Raw genomic sequence first — 7204 nt, forward strand, 5'->3', positions numbered from 1 at the left:
ATGTGTGCATGATTTCGTTTTGTTGAAAGCAGGACATTTATACTAGTGGAGAAAGGAACACGCTAATGCAGTTCATGCCGTCTCTAGCATATTACGCTTGTGGCGACGTCAAATTATGATAACGGACAAACTTGCAAGACATTTTCATTAATCTGTATTTTTTATAGATGACCCTGTAATCTTAATGCTATTTGGTGTACCAACTTCAACTTTGAAAGTACTTTTTATTGATATAGTTATCAAAGCCGAAAAATAATCTTCACAAAATCAAATCTCTGTGTTTTTGGCCGTAAAAGTTTTGTGAAGGCATGAAAGTTGAACTCGGACATTTCCGCAAGACATTGCAAATCTATTGTTTTGAATTAAATATGTAGCTCAATTTATTTTTCAATTCGAATTTTGGGAGCTAACACTTAGTACAAAACGATCGTGCTTACAATTTAATGAATTGTCTGTCAAATTTTTATGTTTGAACTGAAATGTTTCAAGTTTCCAAATTAAATTTCCGATGGGACATTTCCGTACATCATATTCTTTTGAAAATATGTATGCAAATTTTAAATGGAGACAGCCATGTTAACCAATACTGAAATATATCACGTCATAGAATGTTCATGCAAAATTTCGAAGAGTTGCGTTAACATTTCGCGAATTGTTAGAGTTTTATGTTTCGAGTTTGTTACATGGGACAACGCTAAGTAAACGTTTTTCGGATAATCTGTGTCTTCCTTAAGCTTATGAATATTATATTTTTATTCTTTCTCTGTCATAATGTGAAAATTTAAGAATCAATCTTTATTTTCATGTATAATTTGAAATATTTATTTCAGCATTTCTATAAAAAATTTCCCATCAAAGATTTACTTAACGCTATTTTTCGTGGTAGTAGCAATATCCAACGTTGCGTCATTAACATTAACTGGAACTAATCTATTACAAGCAATACAAGATATCTTACTAGATTGGGATTGCATCAGTATAAAGAAAAATGGACCAATCAGCAATGGATAGAGAATAATGATTTAAAAAAATGTTATAAAGTTAACAATTATATTTTTACAAAAGCCTGATTCCGGGTGCGGGATTTGCTCGTTGTATTGAAGACCCATTAGTAGCCTTCGGATAATTTTTGTTCTTTGGTTGGGTTGTTGTCTCTACGACACATGCATTCTTCATTACCATTCTCAATTTTAATTATCATGTCTTAAGAGGTAAAATAATACAAAAATGTAGCCACCCGTCCTAAACATTAGTACGGATAATCATGCATTAAATAAAATATGCATGCAAATGTAATCTAAACCAAGCCTCCACTTCTAAATACATGAGATTTACGGGGTTTTTTTTAATACCGTAACTCTGAAGCGTAGATTTTTACAAAGATAAACTGTGGAAATTAGGCTAAGGTCATCTCAAATAATGCGGACTTCGAAGACACACATGACATCAAAGAAACAACAAGTTGATCTTGAGAGTTGCTACGAGGACTTTAATAGTAAAGACCTTCCTGCAAGATGTAGTGGACATTTAAACTTAAATTTAAAGCGCTATAATGAATAAATATTCTTTGCCTTCGGTTTTGGCTAATGCAGGTCGAGATTTTGTTATCGTTTCTGAATACAAGCAATGACCCTTTTGTACCATTACAGAAATTGTCTCGTGTGCTCAATGTGAAGACCACCGTGGACTTTTTACTGTACTTAAGAAGTTTTTCCCACGTCTGTGTGTGTTGATGGTATTTATCGACCTTATAAAGACAGTGTGTTATAAAAAGACGAAATTGATAAATTTAAGCCTGAAAAGTTATTTTATGAACAAGAATAAGCATCCATTAGAAGTAAGAGATTGATATAGTATCTCACTACAATCAAGGCATATATACTAACGTCTAGTTAGTGTAAAATGAAGGACTATTATATATAAATTAAAAAATAATTTAATATAGTAATAAATGGATAGTAAAAAATATGTTAATACATTGTAAAGAAATATGAACTAAAAACGAATTTAAAAATCGAAAAAATACATTTTAGAGAATAATAGCCAAATACCATAAAGAAAAATTGCAGAAATTTCTTTTAACTACATCCAAAGCCCCTACCAACAGATGTGATCCTAGTTTGATACAGCAAGTCTTACGAAATAACAATTTACAAACGAACGACTAAGTTCGGGGAGAATATATTTATGTTACCAATTCTTTGCATTTCTCGACGTACAAGAATAAAATGTATAAAAAAATCACAATGATCGATGTCTGAGATGAATTCTGCAGACAAAAAGCAACATAAAACATTCTATAGAGTACAAATAGCAGTGTCCGACAATTTTGTTATACTGTACAAAGAAGACAATGAAAAAAGTTATTCTTGAAATCATTAAGATTCTATACAGAACTAAATAAATCGATCAGAAACAATAAAGTTAAGAATCTGTTGGTACATGTATGTGGCGAGGTTAACATTTTATATTTCAATTCCCCCTCTTAATTTGAATAAGTGGACTAATAAAACGTTAAAAAAAAGAGTATGCAATAACCAGTTTATTCATATGAGGCTTTGATGCTGAATTCATACAGAAGCTTCTTATGGTGAATCAAAAGAAGCTAGCATTATCCAATAACTTCATATTCCCCTATAAAGATGATGTCCTCTAACTAAATAATTCAAAGTTCGGTGACTATGTAAAACGAATCTACCACACAGAATATAAATAAAATATACACCAAAATACGTATACAGTTAAGCCTCCCTCATATCTTGTATAAAATCTAGAAATTGACAACGAGGGTTTGAAGATAGAAACTTTTAGACAAAACTAATTTGACCTTCAAAATTGTGAACTTTCCATTTATATCTAGCAACATTCCAGCATATCCTGCATTTTGAGTATATATCGGTTGATTTTATATTCCAAGAGCTTGCGTATCCTGTCATTATAATTATGTTCCCCTCGTCGTTATCGCAATTCCGCCCTTTTTTTACGAATGACCAACGGAATGAGACTTATCACCGAGTTTGTATTTTCTTGAGCTACAAGACGAGTAACACATGTGCAGCAGTATTTTCTTACCCTGCCGGAGTACACGATATCATTCTCGGTTTTTTGTTTGGATCGAATTGTCAATTCTGTCGCTTTCTATCATGTGTTTTGTAAACATTTATGTTTTTTTCTGTTTTGGTCTTTTTTGGTCTTTTTCTTTTGTAGCCACGACATTGTTAGTTCATTTTCTACGTATGAGTTTGAATATCATCTGGGTTTATTTAGTATCTCTTGCTATTTTGGAATGCAGTGAGGGACCTATTAATTGTTGGTATTTCCTGTGTCATTTGGAATCGTATGGAAAATTGTCTCCATTGCAATCATACCACATCTTAAAACGTGTATGTAACTAGATGCCTTGTTAAGATTTTTATCATACAAAGCTAGACATTCAAGCACATTTCTAAATGAACCAACTATAACAAGATTCGTCTTCTGAATATCAAATGTACAACTGTTACAATAATAAGTGAACTATGATCCCTTGTCATCAATTTACTTGTACACTTCAACAATTGCAGAGTGCAACTGACTGCAAATTCTGAAAAGTAAAGAATGCTATTGATACCTTTTGTGTACATGTAAATCTACTACATCTCTTACATAAAATCAAACGTAAAATGTTACCTTTGTAAAAATATTAACCATACATGTACATGTATATGAAACCGCACTAGCTCCAACCCTAGGTGCATCGCGGTATATTTCAGATTTATAGTACAAGGCTGGTTTATTTCAGACTTCAACAATGAACAAAGCCCATATTGCATAGTCAGCTATAAAAGGCCCCGAACATGATGACAGTGTAAAACAATCCAAACGAGAAAACTAACGGTCTCATTTAACTTAACCATTTTAAAAATTAATAAAAATGTGTTAATAAGCCCATGTGCTATAAGAAAGATAACTCAGATTTCTTTTAGAGACGTAACCTGAATGGGAATAGATTAAAAAAAAAGTAATCAGAACGCACAATGTTTAAAAATATCTGCTTTTACAATTTGTAGGACAAATTAAAAATATTTGGTGGAGCTCATACACTAATAAATATTACAATGTATAGCCAAACTACATGTAGTTCTATATCATAACACCGATAATAAACTACTATAATTGAGATTTTTTTCAGAATGACATCCTTTAAAATAGTAATATATACAAAATAGAGTACACAACATAAAGGCAAAGTTATGCTAACCGGAAAGACAAAAAAAGTGTTTGTCGTTGGTTGTTGGTTATTAGTTTGTTGTTTAGCATCAATCTTGTTAATTGTTTCTTTTCTGAATTGTTGGACATCATGTTTTCTTGCCCGGTCGTTTGTGTTTTACTAAACGGTACTGGTTACCTCGTTTGAATTTGCACTGGCGATGACCTATTTTTTGGTCTCTGGTGGATAGTTGTCACATTTGCTATTAAAGCACAATTCCGCATTTAATAGAATTTAAAAAAAAAAAGAAAGAATAATTATCACAGTGAGAAAGGAGGAGAGTGACCTTACAATACATGGATTCATTTAATAGCGGTGACCTTTATAGGAGGTTTGATTCTTTTAATAAGTATGAACGAATTTTGAATCATGAAATTGGACTTTCTAAAATTGAGAATGGAAATGGGGAATGTGCCAAAGAGACAACAACCCGACCATAGAGCATACAACAGCAGAAGTTCACCGACAGGTCTTCAATGCAACGAGAAATTCCCGCACCCGGAGGCGTCCTTCAGCTGGCCCCTAAACAAATATATACTAGTTTAGTGATAATGAACGCCATACTAAACTCCAAATTGTAATATGCCAGATATAATCCAATGTTGTAGTTTTTTGGAAACAAAGTGAATCTTAAATCGTTTTTAAAATACAAATTGGCTCATGATTACACATGAATCTGTGTAATTTCATATATTAGAAAATTTGTCCAACGTTTGAAAAATACCTCTGGTGTGGAATAAATACAGAATTAGCAGTTGCAGATCAAGGAAAGGAATCAACGATAACTCGAACACTCCTCCTCTTTTTTTGGTTTGAAAATATGTTATTTTAGCTTAAAATAGTCACAACAATTTTTACCTCGCTACGCTGGGCAGAATTTATTCTTTTTACGGGAATTATGTCTCTTTCAAAAACCCTAGATCCTCCCCAGCTTAATTAATATCCTTAGGTTACCTCTTCCATGCATATTCAGTGCGATTGATCATTAACTATTTACCAGGTAAAACACATACTTGTATATCCACGCAGTCAACGGAAAATAACAGTCACGCATTTTCGTGGTTCATATTTATATTATGCACGAAAATTTTCCTTCAATCGCTGCATATATCAATTATTACATGTTACATGTCTAGTTTTTTAATGCTTTTAAGGTGTATATTTCAAAATGTTGAGTGCAAACATACATGTTTATACACAAATATGGCAGAAGAGATTGAAAAATGTTATTACAACATTATAAACAATATCTCCCATGTTACACAAATAATCATGCACGAATATATTCCATTTATTGTAATTATTTGACGTGAATTAAATACATGTTAACATGATTTCACTTTACTGGATAACAACTCGTATCTATATATGGTTATGAAAGAAATCTATCACCTGACCTTCTTCCAAAATGTCATTTGAGTAATTCAGTGTTTAGAAAGCATGCGTGTCTCCCTAGTAAACACGTGAACATACTAGTACATGTATCTTTGCTCAGAAGGTAGTTGCATTTTGGTATAACAAAATTAAACAGTTGGCATCAATCAAAAATAGCTTTTGGAGTTATTCTTTCAGTGATGTGTGAGCTTTTTGACGTGTTGCAGACGTCATTGTGACTTTGAGATAATGAAAAGTAATATAATAAAATTGAAAAATAGGCAGTATGTCAAAGAAACAACAACCCGACTAAAGAGCAGACAACAGCTGAACGCCACTGATGGTTCTTCAACTGAAATTGTGTAAACTTGCCTCGGGTTTAAATAAAAATGTCGTTTTTGAAGTTTTATTTTGTGAACAAGACTTCCAATGGAGCCTTTCTTCGTATATGTTAAAGCTTATTCCCTTAACAGAGGGGGTTCAAAAGTAAATCTATTCCTTTTATGTTATATTGAGACTGACCATACTGACAGTGTGCTCCTCCTTATTTTCTTTATCCCGCACCCTTTAATTTTACGGTATTTATAAACTGTGGGTAAAATTAAATAAATATTCATAAAACTATTTAAATATTCACCATTGCATAAACGGGCACTTGCTACGAGATATATGAACAATCTAAAGTATGATTTTATTTTGTCAATCATTTATGAAAGTGCAATAGTAAAAATTGTACTTCGCTTTTGCCAGCCAGTGTGGTTCAATTTTGTAAAATTAAGCTAAGAAATATTGATGATGAATTATTCACTTACAAGTGAATAATTCGACCTACTTGAATCTCTATTGATTTGAACTTCAATTTCAACACCTTAGCTAGAGATGGTTAGCGCACGTAGTGTGCGTGTTCGGTTATTTAAAGTAAACGAATATCAACATTGAAAGTGAAACAAATGTAAATAATTGATTGACTGATTCGACAGGTAAAAAAGATGATTAACATATAATTTTAATCTAAGATATGAAATAAACAGACCTTGAAAAATCCTATTGCACGTGTTCACTTTGTATTTATATATATATTTATTTTTATATCGCTTATAATTTTGACTATTAGAGATCTTCGGAGGTCAACTCGATGGTTATTTAGATGGCATCAAGACTAAAATACAAACGAAACGAAGCTAAATATTATTGAGTCCATGCCCTGTACTTAATTTAGATAAATGTTTTACATGGTTATAAATTAAATATATGCATTTGAGTAAGATTGGTGAACATGAATTTGATAGCAAGTGCCCCTTTAAAAACTTACTTGTACTTATATAAAGTATAACAATCAAAATGAATTATGTAATTACGTCCTATTATAGGAACTATTTCGCCTAACTTTAATTTCAGCAAACAAATGCATTGAGTGCAACAGCAATTTTAAATTTAAATAACTTAACAACAAATCTAAACAAATTATGAGACACATCTATTAACATTCTTACATAATAAATTAAATATCAGTCCCCGTCGTGATCATTCGCTATCTCTTTGGAGTTACCGATAAAGTTATTATTTTTCCAATTTCAATAC

The sequence above is a fragment of the Mytilus galloprovincialis genome, chromosome 8 (assembly GCF_965363235.1).
Source record: "Mytilus galloprovincialis chromosome 8, xbMytGall1.hap1.1, whole genome shotgun sequence".
In the NCBI taxonomy this organism is placed as follows: domain Eukaryota; kingdom Metazoa; phylum Mollusca; class Bivalvia; order Mytilida; family Mytilidae; genus Mytilus; species Mytilus galloprovincialis.